At 40.3% G+C, this 11,882-nt stretch overlaps 1 non-coding gene across 1 annotated transcript; it reads right to left on the bottom strand.

Annotated features, from left to right (window-relative positions):
- Positions 1 to 5,468: 5,468 nt before the first annotated feature.
- LOC141603793 (small nucleolar RNA R71) lies at positions 5,469 to 5,575 on the bottom strand. The gene has a single exon (XR_012525643.1). It is a non-coding gene; the product is annotated as a small nucleolar RNA R71 (small nucleolar RNA).
- Between the last annotated feature and the right edge of the window lie 6,307 nt (positions 5,576 to 11,882).

The raw sequence follows: 11,882 nt of genomic DNA, 5'->3' as shown, positions 1-11,882 counted from the left end.
CAATCAGTTATTCTCCAGATCGAGGAAACCACTCTCGATATGATCACTTGCAAGTACGACCCGAAAGACACCTTGCATTGAGTGGGAGATAGTAATAGGACAAGAGAATTGGTGACGCACACTTGTCGAGGACAAGTGGGAGATTGTTGGAACATGTGTCCTCTCACAATAATGCGATCACAACTGTCGATCATGATGATCACATGTTTAAGTCTCATTTTAAAGAATACAATTGGGAAGTAATATTTTACTGTCAACTGGTCCACACATATTGGTAATGATTGGCTGACTAGAGTTTGACATTACTGTCGTGCGACGGTGGTGATCAGTTGATCCCCTTAGGTCATACCTAAAGGGTAACACTCTTAATCGATTATTTAATTGATCGTATGACGATACGAGTTAATTAAATTACTTAAAATTGACGGACGATTTTGGAAGTAATATTTACGTGTCTCATTGTAATTTGATTAAATAAGATACGGTCTAGCTAATCGAATTGTTTTATTACTTAGATGAAATTATTGTTTACAGAAACAATTGAAACGGAATGAATAATTTATTATAAATACAAGATGTTGTGATTTATAAATTGGTAAACCATTTTTGGTACAAGTAATTGTGAATTACTATGTTATTTTTATAAGTGACATATTTTATTAATATGTTGATTTTTAATGGTTAAAAATACATTTTATAAATAAGATGTCATGAAATATGTCACATGTGACATATTGACAAAATCACAAATAAAATGGACTCATCCATTTTATGTAGGTGTACCGAAATGGAGGGAGTATTTAGGATAAAATTATGTTGATTATTTATAAGTGGAAAACATAATGATAATGCCTACATATAGCCTTGCATACATAGCTTTCTCTTGGGAAGAAAAGGTGAGCATGCATTGGGTCAATCTCCTCTCCCTTTTTCGGTTTTCCCTAAAGAAAAGAGCAAAATATTTTTGCTTATTATTTAATCATACACTAAATGCAAAAGCTAGTGTGGATTATTCATTCTAACACAACATCTAAAAATATAGAATTTTTAGAGAGACAAAAATTACTTCCTCTTTTCTCTTCCTCTTAACCGAAAATTAAGAGAGCAAAATAAATTTTTGGGTCAATTTTATTTAAATTAATATTGTTCTAGTATTGATAATATTAATTTTATTAAGAGGTTATCTTGGGTATATGCTTTTGGGAGAGATTCTATACTTGAATCTTTGTTAATCCATTATTTGGAATGCTCAAGAACTAACAAGAAGGAGATCTTGTTGGTGACCTTATAATCCGAAAATCGTATGGTGAGAAAACGATTTCTTCTCTATATTTAATATTGTTTGTATGCATAAGATTTGTAATTAATTTTATGACTAAATTAATTCATCACATATATGAATATGTTAAGTAATGAGATAAAGATTTCTAACAGGTGGTGCCTACCTTATCTTGTTGCTTGCCCCCACGTGGTAATAGGTGGCCCAGCTTTCCTTGTTCATATAGGCGCTTGACCTCTCTCCGTAATGTGTAGCAATCCTCAGTATTGTGCCTAATATCACGGTGGAATTCACACTTCTTCTTGCTATCTTTCCTCCATGCTTGTCCTTCTATTGGTGGGTTGGGCCACCTGACTCCATCTCCCACCTCTCTGAGTGCCTTCAGGATTCCTCCGACGCCTGTAGTAAATCCATATTCTGCTAGAGTGGGGAGTTGCTGATTTTCCTTGATTCTGTTGACTCCCCTTCCATATGGTCTGTACCTCTCGTCCTTCTTTCTGGTGGTTTGCTTTCTTCCTGATTTTTCCACACTAAGGTACTAGAAACACTTGGTGTATTAGGTAGGTTTGCTCTGGCTAGTATGTCTTCTTCCAGTCTGATTGCGGCAGCTGTCTTTTCCTGTACGGCCTCAAAACTATGGCAGGGATGCATAGTTAGCTGCTTGTATAGGTCGGAGTCAGGGTGGAGGCCTCTTCTGAAGGCTTCTACTGCTGTTGAAATGTTGCACTCTCGTACTGCTACCTTCTCATTGTTGAACCTAGTATTGGATTCTCCAATGGTCTCTCCTGCCCCATGGACTATTCTGTATAGATCTCCTGCATGCTTCTGCGGCTTCCTACTGCTTTCAAATTGCTGAGTGAATGTGTTCACTAATTCAGCAAATGTGGATATCGACCTGTTGGGCAGGCTTACAAACCATCGAAGTGCCGGTCCTGTTAAAGTGGATCCAAATCCTTTGCACATGCAGACCTCCTTGACTTGCCCTACGGCTGTTACTGTCATCATCTTCTGCTTGTACTGGCTTATATGGTCAAAGGGATCTGCTGTGCCGTCGAAGAGAGGCATATTTGGATTTGTGAATCCCTTTGGCATGGCTGTGACGGATATGGTATCCACAAATGGTGAGTCGGTATAGCTGTCCAGTGTTGCTTTCTCGAGTGGGGGTGGCAGCCCTGGGACCCTACTCAGTATTTCTTTTAGCTCCAAGTACTGCTGATTTATTATGCTGCCTGAATCTGGGGTCTGCCTGTCGGCTGCCTGCTGGTTTAATATCCTACCTCCTGTCCCGAGCTCTTGAAGGTTCTGATGTACTCCGGTAGCTAGAGGGGTTGAAGTGACGACTGTCCCCTGCGGCCAGTTCACTTGCTGGTTCCACTCGGATCCTGCTCCAGGTGTCTGATCAGTTGCTGCGAAACTGCTGATGGGGATGCCACCTGTTCACGTCTCCACACAGCCGGCTGATGGCCAAGTGTCCGGTGTGAGGTATCCCAGCCCTTGTGGGGTTATTCTTCCATCCGTCGGTACTGTAGTTAGATCCAACCTTGTTACCAGTTCGGCTGGTATCTGTCGAAGTGGATTCCTGCTACCCGATGCCCCCTTGTGTCAGATCTACTAGTGGAGACCTTCCTTCGTCTGCCCTACTCGCTGGGGTGGCAGACTGCTGTTTCAGGATGTCTATCTGTGCCCAGAGCTCTCTGTCCCTCTTCCTTGCTTCAGCTTCTGCTTTCTTCTGGTTTTCTCTCATGTTTTCCATGGCTTTCTGGAGATTCCCTACACCAGTGAGCAAGATTTGTGTGGGACTTGGCTTGGGTTGCGATAGCAGGAGTCTTAGGAGGTAGGGAGGTTTTTGCTGTTGGTGTTGTTCTCGAAGTATGTCCGGGAGCCGGTGTTGTCACTGTTGATGCTGGATTTTGAGTAGAAGTACGTGGTGGCGACGATTGTCTGCTCCCTGACACGGCGTCCGATGCTTGCTTATCCATTGTGTATTTAGAGCATCAACGATTGACGACCACAATGCCCCACGGTGGGCGCCAAACTATTTAGGTATTTTTTACCGAATTGATTGATTCGGGTCAATGTGGTCTTACTCGTTGGTTAAATGAATAATTGTTTGTATGATAATGCTTAAATAAGGAAATAAAGTACGAAATATAAATTGACACGTAAGATTTGGTGACGCGGAAAACCCAATGTGGGAACAACCGCGGGAGGGATAGTACCCTGCCAAATGTTGCACTATTCTTGAATGGGAGGATGATTACAATTGAAACGTAATGCTAATCTTGCTAGCGTGTGGTATCGAGCTCGTAAGGTCTTGGATGGTTGTATGCGTGTGTACGTGGATGTGTTGATGAATGTCCTTCTTTGATTGCTTCCTTGGCTATTTATAGGGTAAGAACCCTAGGCATGTCCTACCTTGATTATGGAAAGGGAATATAACTTCCATAACAACTCTTTCCATGTTTGGTTGTCTCCCTCAATTCTCTCTAATCTCCCTGACATCTCTCTGACTTCTCCCTGACTCCCCCTTTCCTAATTCCAGACGCCTCCTTCAATGGGCTCCAGTCTTCTCCTGCGCGCATGCCGGCCCAATGCCTTATTCAATCACGGGCTCTTTTCCTCCTTATCACTCCTTCCATGATCCATTATTTTATCAAGTGAGCCTCCTCTTTATTGTGCTATTTTTAGCCCAAACAATCTTCATAGGTATAATTCTCTCTTAACCTTGTTTGATTATTGTTAATCACTTTCATTTATTCATCATGTTTTGCCCTGCTAGTATGATTGACAACCTTGTTAGCATGTTAAACTTGATAATGAGTGAGTAGTTTCCTTAACTTGGGTTAATGGAGAATTAGGGGAAACCAACATGGGGATTTATTCATGCTTAATCTAATATGTTTTAATAATTAATTTCCTTGCTTGTTGTGATTTCAACTTATGCACATGTTATGTTTGATGAAATGCGAGCCTATGAATCCTTGCATTTTTTACCCATCACTTATCTTTTCAATGAGACTGGTAAGATTATACACCAACTCGAGTCTCATTAGACCATGCCTGTAGTTGAATAGGAAGGACTAAGTTCACTTGTAGGTGTTGTACAACCTAATCGATTCGGCTCCGGGACCCAAACCTTCTTAGGGATTGTAAGCTTATACACCAACTTGATCCTATCACAACAATAAGTGCTTGCATCTAGTAGAGAACATGTTTGTATGATCAACTCCCATGAATCCCCTATGAACCCATGGCACCCTAGTGCTTTTAATCAATTATTTACATCTCATTTTAATCATCTTGCTTGTTTTTATTATCTTACTTTTATATTGTTGATTAGTTTTAGTCGATCTTCTATCTCAACCCAAATTGTGACACCCTAAGACCTTTACTTGCCTCTTTGCTAAGAGTAGTTTGTGAAGTTATAAATATTGTTTTGGTTGGTAGCTTTTGACGACGAGTTTGAACAGGACCAAAAATGGCGCCGTTGCCGGGGACGGTGTTAACTTGATTTGATTTTCATTAATTGTTTTTAGTTGTGTCTTTTTTTACCTTGGGGAAGTCAATCTCCTCAAGGTTGTTCTAATTGTTTTCGAGTTGTTTGATATTTTGCATGTCTAGGAGATCACAAGGTAACTTGTTACCCATTGATCTTGAAATTGAAAGAACTTTGACCAACAATAGAAGACTTGCTAGAGGTACTTTAAGAGGTATTGGAGAAATTGTGGACATTAAACCAAATAACATTGAGTTTATCAACCCTTTTGCAAGAGAAGGAGAGGAAACCCAATACAAAACCCACCACAATATCAACCCACAATGCCTAAATTTTCATCACATTCCGTACCAACCGAGGAGAACCTACCAAATGATACTCCTACACCACAATATTTAACCGGTAATTTCATTGCCAAATCCGCATTAATACAACTAGTTGAGAGAAGTCAATTTGGGGGGATGCCTAGTGAACCCTCACTCACACATGGAGACTTTTTGTGACTATTGTGAAGCGATTTCTCAAACCGGAGTTACTCAAGACCAAATCCGATGGGTCTTATTCCCTTTTTCTTTGATTGGTACCGCAAAACAATGGTTGGAAAGCCTAGACAAGGCTACTCTTGGTATTGATTCTTGGAAGAAATTGGCACTTGCTTTCTACAAGAAATTCTATCCTCCGGAAAAGACTAACATGTTGAGAGCCCAAATCACCGGGTTCAAACAAAGGGATGAGGAATCTTTGTACGAAGCATGGGAGATATTCAAGGACCTTTGTCGATCTTGTCCACACCATGGACTTAGCGAGTGGTTCTTTGTACAACAATTTTGGAATGGTCTATATGAAGACTCCCGAAACATTCTCAATATGGGATCCAATGATATGTTCACCGAAGTTGATGACAATCAAACATGGAACAAAGTTGAAGAAATGGCGGTCCATAACTCGCAATATAGTAGGCCTCGGAAGGCTACTAGAGGAGGAAAGCATGAGGTAGATTCCATTACTCAATTAAGTGCTTAACTAAGTGCTCACATTGACACCATTATTTTAAATTTTGAGAAGGCCATGGCTAAACTTGAAGAGGCCTCCAAATCACCCAAGCAACATGTTAATGCTATGGTGGCATCATCATCAATCCCAAGTGGAGTATGTGAGAGTTGTGGAACTTTGGGACATGACCAAAGTGAATGTAGGGGAACAAGTGAACACGTGAATGCTTTCCAAGCATACAAAAGTGGCACCTCTTATTCCAACTATTACAATGAGAATACCAAATTCCATCCAAACCTTTCATACAAAAGCCAAAATGTTCAAAACCCTCAACCAACATACACCCCACCTCCAATGAGAAACCAAGCTCAAAGACCCTTTTACAACCAAAGCCAAGGTTATCAAAATCAACCTCCATACAATCAATCCAATGACCAAGTCTTTGATGTTCAAAAAGCGGTCCTCCAATGCAAAAGAACTAACAAGAATTTTTCACTCAAATGCAAAAAGATAGCCAAGCAAAAGACATCACCATCAACAACATACTAGCCCACACCAAAATGTTGGAAATAAAAATGTCTCAATTAGCATCTTGTAGCTCTAAAAGACAAAAGGGGCAATTACAACCTCAAATTAATCCCCCAAGACATGAGTCGGTGAGTGCCATCCATTTGAGGAGTGGTACAAGGTATGAAGGGCCAAAGAAGCAAATTGAGGAAGACATTGTGGAGGTTAGTGACAAGCAAAGAGTTGTGGAGAACTCTAAGGAAGAAGAACCCACCATTCAAGGAGTTTCAAAGAAGAAGAATGAAGAGAAGGCTAAAGAAAAAGAGCGTATTGTGATTAGACTTCCATTCCCAAGTCGTCAAGCTAAGCCTAAGTTTGATGAACAACTTAGAAAGTTCATGGAAATTGTGAAGAACTTAGAAGTCTCAATCTCATTCGCGGAATTGATCAATCATGTTCCGGCCTATGAAAAGTACATGAAAGACATTCTTACAAAGAAGAAATCCATCCGGAAGCTAGAGACTATTGCTTTCACCAAAGTGAGTAGTGCTATTCTTCAAGGAAGTTCCCCTCAAAAACTTAAAGATCCGAAAAGTTTCTCTATTCCATGCACCATTGGTGACACTACAATCAACAAAGCTTTATGAGACTTGGAGCAAGTGTAAGTGTCATGCCATACTCGGTATGCAAGAAGCTAGGAATGGGAGAGCTCAAGTGCACTAATATCACGCTTAAAATGGCGGATCGATCAACAAAGATACCTTTAGGGGCAGAGGCGAGTCCAGGATTTTGATTTCGGTGTAGCAAAATATATACTCAAGGTAAAGTGTATAGATAATTAGTGTGAAAGCGGTAATTATTGGTGTAGCAAATCACGAAATTCTTACTGAAATTTCCGCTTTTGGTGTAGCGGCTGCTACACCATAACTCATAGTGGCCTCGCCCCTGTTTAGGGGCATGGGAAGATGTGCCCGTGATAATTGGCAAATTTTTCATCCCGGTAGACTTTGTTATTGTAGACATGGAGGAGTGTTTTGTGTGGATTTTGCACAGGGCGAAATCAGGTCAGGGTGATATTGTGCAGGGTTAACTAGCTCTGATTAGACTATTGGTCAGGTTGACAGGGTACGATATTAAGCTGTAAATAAAGTAACAACAATAACAAGACAAACAATTTTGTACGTGGAAAACCCTTGAATGGGAAAAAACCACGGGCACCAAGCCAGGAGAGGATTTCACTATATGATTTTAGAGAATATTATTATGATAACAACAATGTTTGTATTTCTCTAAGTAATATGTGTTCTTCTTCTCGCGTATGAATGATGTGTTTCCAATATCTTCAAAGGGTCTCTTATATAGCTTTCCTATCTTGAACGACTGTATAATCAAGCATTGAAGGCTGAATATTCTCCATAATTCCTGGTAATAATTGCTGAATATTTCCCTCTTAATTACCGCATTTACTGCATAATCTTCATACTTAATGCTGCGTATTTGTTTCCATTAATATACGCGGATATGGTCAAATATTTTCCTGATATTTGGACCGTTGTCCTCTCCATGGCCTGGCGCCTATCTTCATGTGCCCGGAGAGCCTGGCACCCTGAGAGCCTGGCAGTCAGGTTTAGATGCTATGTTGATCAGGGCGGTCTGCGGATTTTCCAGGCCTAATAATTGCCCCTTATCTCCTTATTGGTAGTCCCAGGACGAAAAAATGAGGAGATAACTTTAGTTTTGATAAGATCATCCAACGGTTAAATTTTCCCTGATCAGTTTCCTGTAACGGCTCTTTTACTGCAGTTGCTGACGCGTGGATATTTACTGCAACTTACTTGATGATTTTACGGCTGGAACCCTAATCTCTTTTGCTATAAATACTTGGGTGCTTCATTAATTTGAACTCATCAACACAATTTCTTCGTCTTCTTTCTCTTAACTTTCTTTCTCTTCAGTTTCCTTAATTCCTAATTTCCCAAATCTTTAATCAATCTTCCCTAATTCCTCAAACAATGGCTGCAAAGAAAACATCTACTAGGGCAGCGGTTCCTGCAACTCCTCCTCCCCAGAATCCTGAGGAAGTTTCTTCTGAAACTTTGCCTGCTTCTTCTGCTGCTCCATCTCCCACAATAAACAAGCCGAGTGATCCTCCATTGGAGATGATCTCAATATCTCATGGTGCTTTTCAATTTAAGCCCACGAAGGCTTTAAATGAAGATCAGTCTCCTGCAAACCGTTTGAAGCCTGAGTTCGAAAAAATTTTGAAGGATAAGGGGATTATCCCTGCTGATGCTGAAGTCTGGATCCCTGAGAATTCTCCTATCAGGGCTGACTGGGCTTGTCCCGGTTGGTTTTGCATCCATGACTGGGCCTTCAGGGCAGGTTGTAAGCTTCCTTTTTCGCCTCTTATGGTTGAAGTTATTAAGGAGATCGGTGTTCCATCTTATCAGTTGATGCCAATGGTATGGAAAGTTGTATGTTCTATTGAGAACCTCTGTAAAAAAACACAATGTTTCTTTTTCTCTTGATGACTTAAAGACCTGTTATGCTGTTAAAACAAACAGTCCTGGCCGTATAAGTTTTAAGGTCAGGGCGTCTACTACTCCTCTTCTGAGTAATTTAGACAGTGGCCATGATAAGGGCTGGGCTGCTGGCGATATGTTTGTCAGGACCAATTCTGTGGGTCCTGACCTGGCGTATTTGAATCATGAGGCCTGTGTGGCTGGTGAGTCTTTTGGTTTCTTTCCTTGACCTGCATGTTTTTTCTGTTAGTAAAAAAGATGAAAATAATAAGTCATACCTTTTATGTGTGCAGTTGACGATTGGGTTACTGAAACTGAGTATCCTACTCCCAATGTTTCTACTTTCCTTGCTATCCCTCCTTTGGAGAGGTCCTGGCCTCTTTGTTGCGGGGTTTGTCACCTTCCTCGCTGTTTGAAGGCTGACGGTGCTCCCAGGGCGGCTAAAGTGTCAGGGGCTACTGGTGCCAGCACTTCGGGCAGTAAGTCTATTTTAATCTTTTCCTTCTTTTTTACCTGGGCTTCCTGACAATGTTTGGTTTGTATTGCTGATACAGTATTTCGTGTTGCAGCTACCAGGTCATCTGTTCGCCTTGTCAGGTTTGGCATGGCTGACCTTTCAGCCATACTGGCGAAAATCAAGGAGGAAGGTCCTCAGGGAAGCGGGGATACTGAGCCTGTTATAGACTTGACTGAGTAGTCTAATGCTGCCAAGGTCAAGATCAAGATGCGCTGCTCCCCCTGTCAAAACAAGTTCAAGACCCGGAAAAAGGAGGATTGAGGATGTTGATGTTTCTGCTCCGGTCAGGGAGGTGAGAGCCAGGTTGGATAATATGGAGGCTGCTAGGGTGAAAATCAGGGACTATGCAGCTTCTAAATCGGATGTCATGCTCACCCTTGACCTGTTGAGACCGCTACTCGGCGGTTGCTTGATGGATCATTCGGTCAGCCTCTTGGCTGGTGCCCTGGCTGCTGTGAGGGAGGTATGTTGGCATTACTTCCATGTGTTTTGGTAGTCCTCTATTGTTGTTACAAATTATTTATACTTTTCTTGTTTTTGACCAGGGTGCTGCAGCCTGTCTCCATAATGCCTATCAAGCTACTTCTTTGGTAGCCAGGATTGATCTGATGAGATCAGATTATGATAGGACATTATAGGACTTCTTGACCTATAATGTCCTTTGCCTAGTTGGGCGGATAGGGAAGTATTCTTTCCTAATGCTCCTAACATGGGTGATGAGGAGATTGTTGTTGAGAGTGATGAAGAAGATGAACAAGAAGAGGAAGATGAAGAAAATGAGGAAGAAGAGGATCAAAGTTCAAGTGATGATGGTGAAGCCTCCGGGTCTATGGAGGTAGATGATGATGATACTAGTGAGGAAGTAGATGATGATGACGATGGAAGCGATGTCGCTATGAGCGACGATTGAGGATTAGGAAGCTTTTCGGAGGACGCCACAATCCATTGTGAGTTTCCTACACCTCCTTTAGCTTTGTTCATTTCTCTTGTTTTTTTTTAAAAATTTTATCTTGATCATGTGTTTGAGTCCTAGCAACACTTAAAGGACTCCCACCTCGGTCCCATTGAGGTGTCTTTTATTGTTCCCGCCATGAAAAATCCAAAATGGCAAAATTTAGTTTCATGCATAGCATTCTTGTGCATGAACTTTCCCATTTTTGACATTAGCAATAATGTCTATTTTGGTTTGGGGAATTTCAAGCATAAGCATTAGGAGTTAATTCAAATTATGCTCTCCAACCAAACAAATTCATGCATCATATAGTGTAGTGTAGTTTGCATCACTTGTTTATATGTCATATAGTTTGCATTTAGTATAGAAATCATGCATTCACATATAGCTTGCATAATTTTCTATCGTATTGGCCATTGAGGACAATGCCCATACTAATGTAGGGATTGAAATTCTAACATGACTTTTAAAAAAAAAATGCTAAAAATTAAAAAAAATTTGAAAAATACAAAAACATGTCTTTTTGTTTCATAAACATAAAAACCATAAAAATTTGAAAAACTGAAAAACCCAAAAACATGTTCATTTCCTTTATAGTGTAGTCTTGTGTATATATTGTGTTTGTATATGCTTGTTTATTTGTCTATCCTTTTTCACATTGATCGACTACGCCACATCCGAGACATGAGGATATTGAAGACCGCATGGTATGATCTTTCCAATCTCCTTTTCCCTCTATATGTTAATGACTATGTGGCTTTATTTTGATTGATGCGGTATAAACAATGTGATTATAGGATTGCATTTAGATTATTTGGCATACTAGTTGGTAGAAGCATATGCATTAGGTTGTATAAATGTTAGTTGCATCATGGCATATAGTTGCATTTAGGAAATTTTTTGTGAAAACATCTATTTGGGAAGCTTGACAAGTGTATATAAGGCCCTTGTAGATACTTTTTCTTCTTAAGACTTTGCTTGTTAGAATATTTGTAAAACACCCTATGATGTGTCATGCTAGTATCCTTTGACCCATGGATTAAGGCCTAGTCAAGAGTACCTTGTGGTGTGATAACTCCTTGGCTACCGTTTATTCCAAGGCGACCCTTGAAACCATGCAACCATCTTCCATATCCTACCACATTTTGTCATCAAAAAGGGAATGGGCACAAAAACTATCAATTTGAGTTCAAGCATTGAAATGAAAAGTCAAAAAGTTTGCAATTGCATCAAAAGAAAAGAGGAGTAACAAAAATGAAAAATCATGATACCGTCGTTTAGTATCAAAAATAATATTTATAACCTAAATACTACTAGCAGAAGCTAGTGGCAGTCAGGGTCGATCCGCAGGGAGGTAGGGAGATTATAGTTGCTTTCAATTCTAGTCTTAGGGTAACAATATGAGGGGGTTTGGATTTTGTCTAAGTCTAAATGCAAATGAAATAAATAAGCAAATAAAAACAAGAAAATAAAAAGATGTCGTAAACAAATAATAGAAAGGAGTTAGGATGATCGGGTCACTATAGCTTCGATGGCACATAAGTCTAGGTAGGTCTCGAAATACAGTCGTGGGTGATGGGTATGACAAGTCCTCTCGGTCCAAGTCAACTAATAGC

This window comes from Silene latifolia, chromosome 9 (genome assembly GCF_048544455.1).
Source record: "Silene latifolia isolate original U9 population chromosome 9, ASM4854445v1, whole genome shotgun sequence".
Classification (NCBI taxonomy): Eukaryota; Viridiplantae; Streptophyta; class Magnoliopsida; order Caryophyllales; family Caryophyllaceae; genus Silene; species Silene latifolia.
The sequence above is the reverse complement of the archived record's forward strand: the minus strand, read 5'-3'. Positions and strand labels throughout refer to the sequence as shown.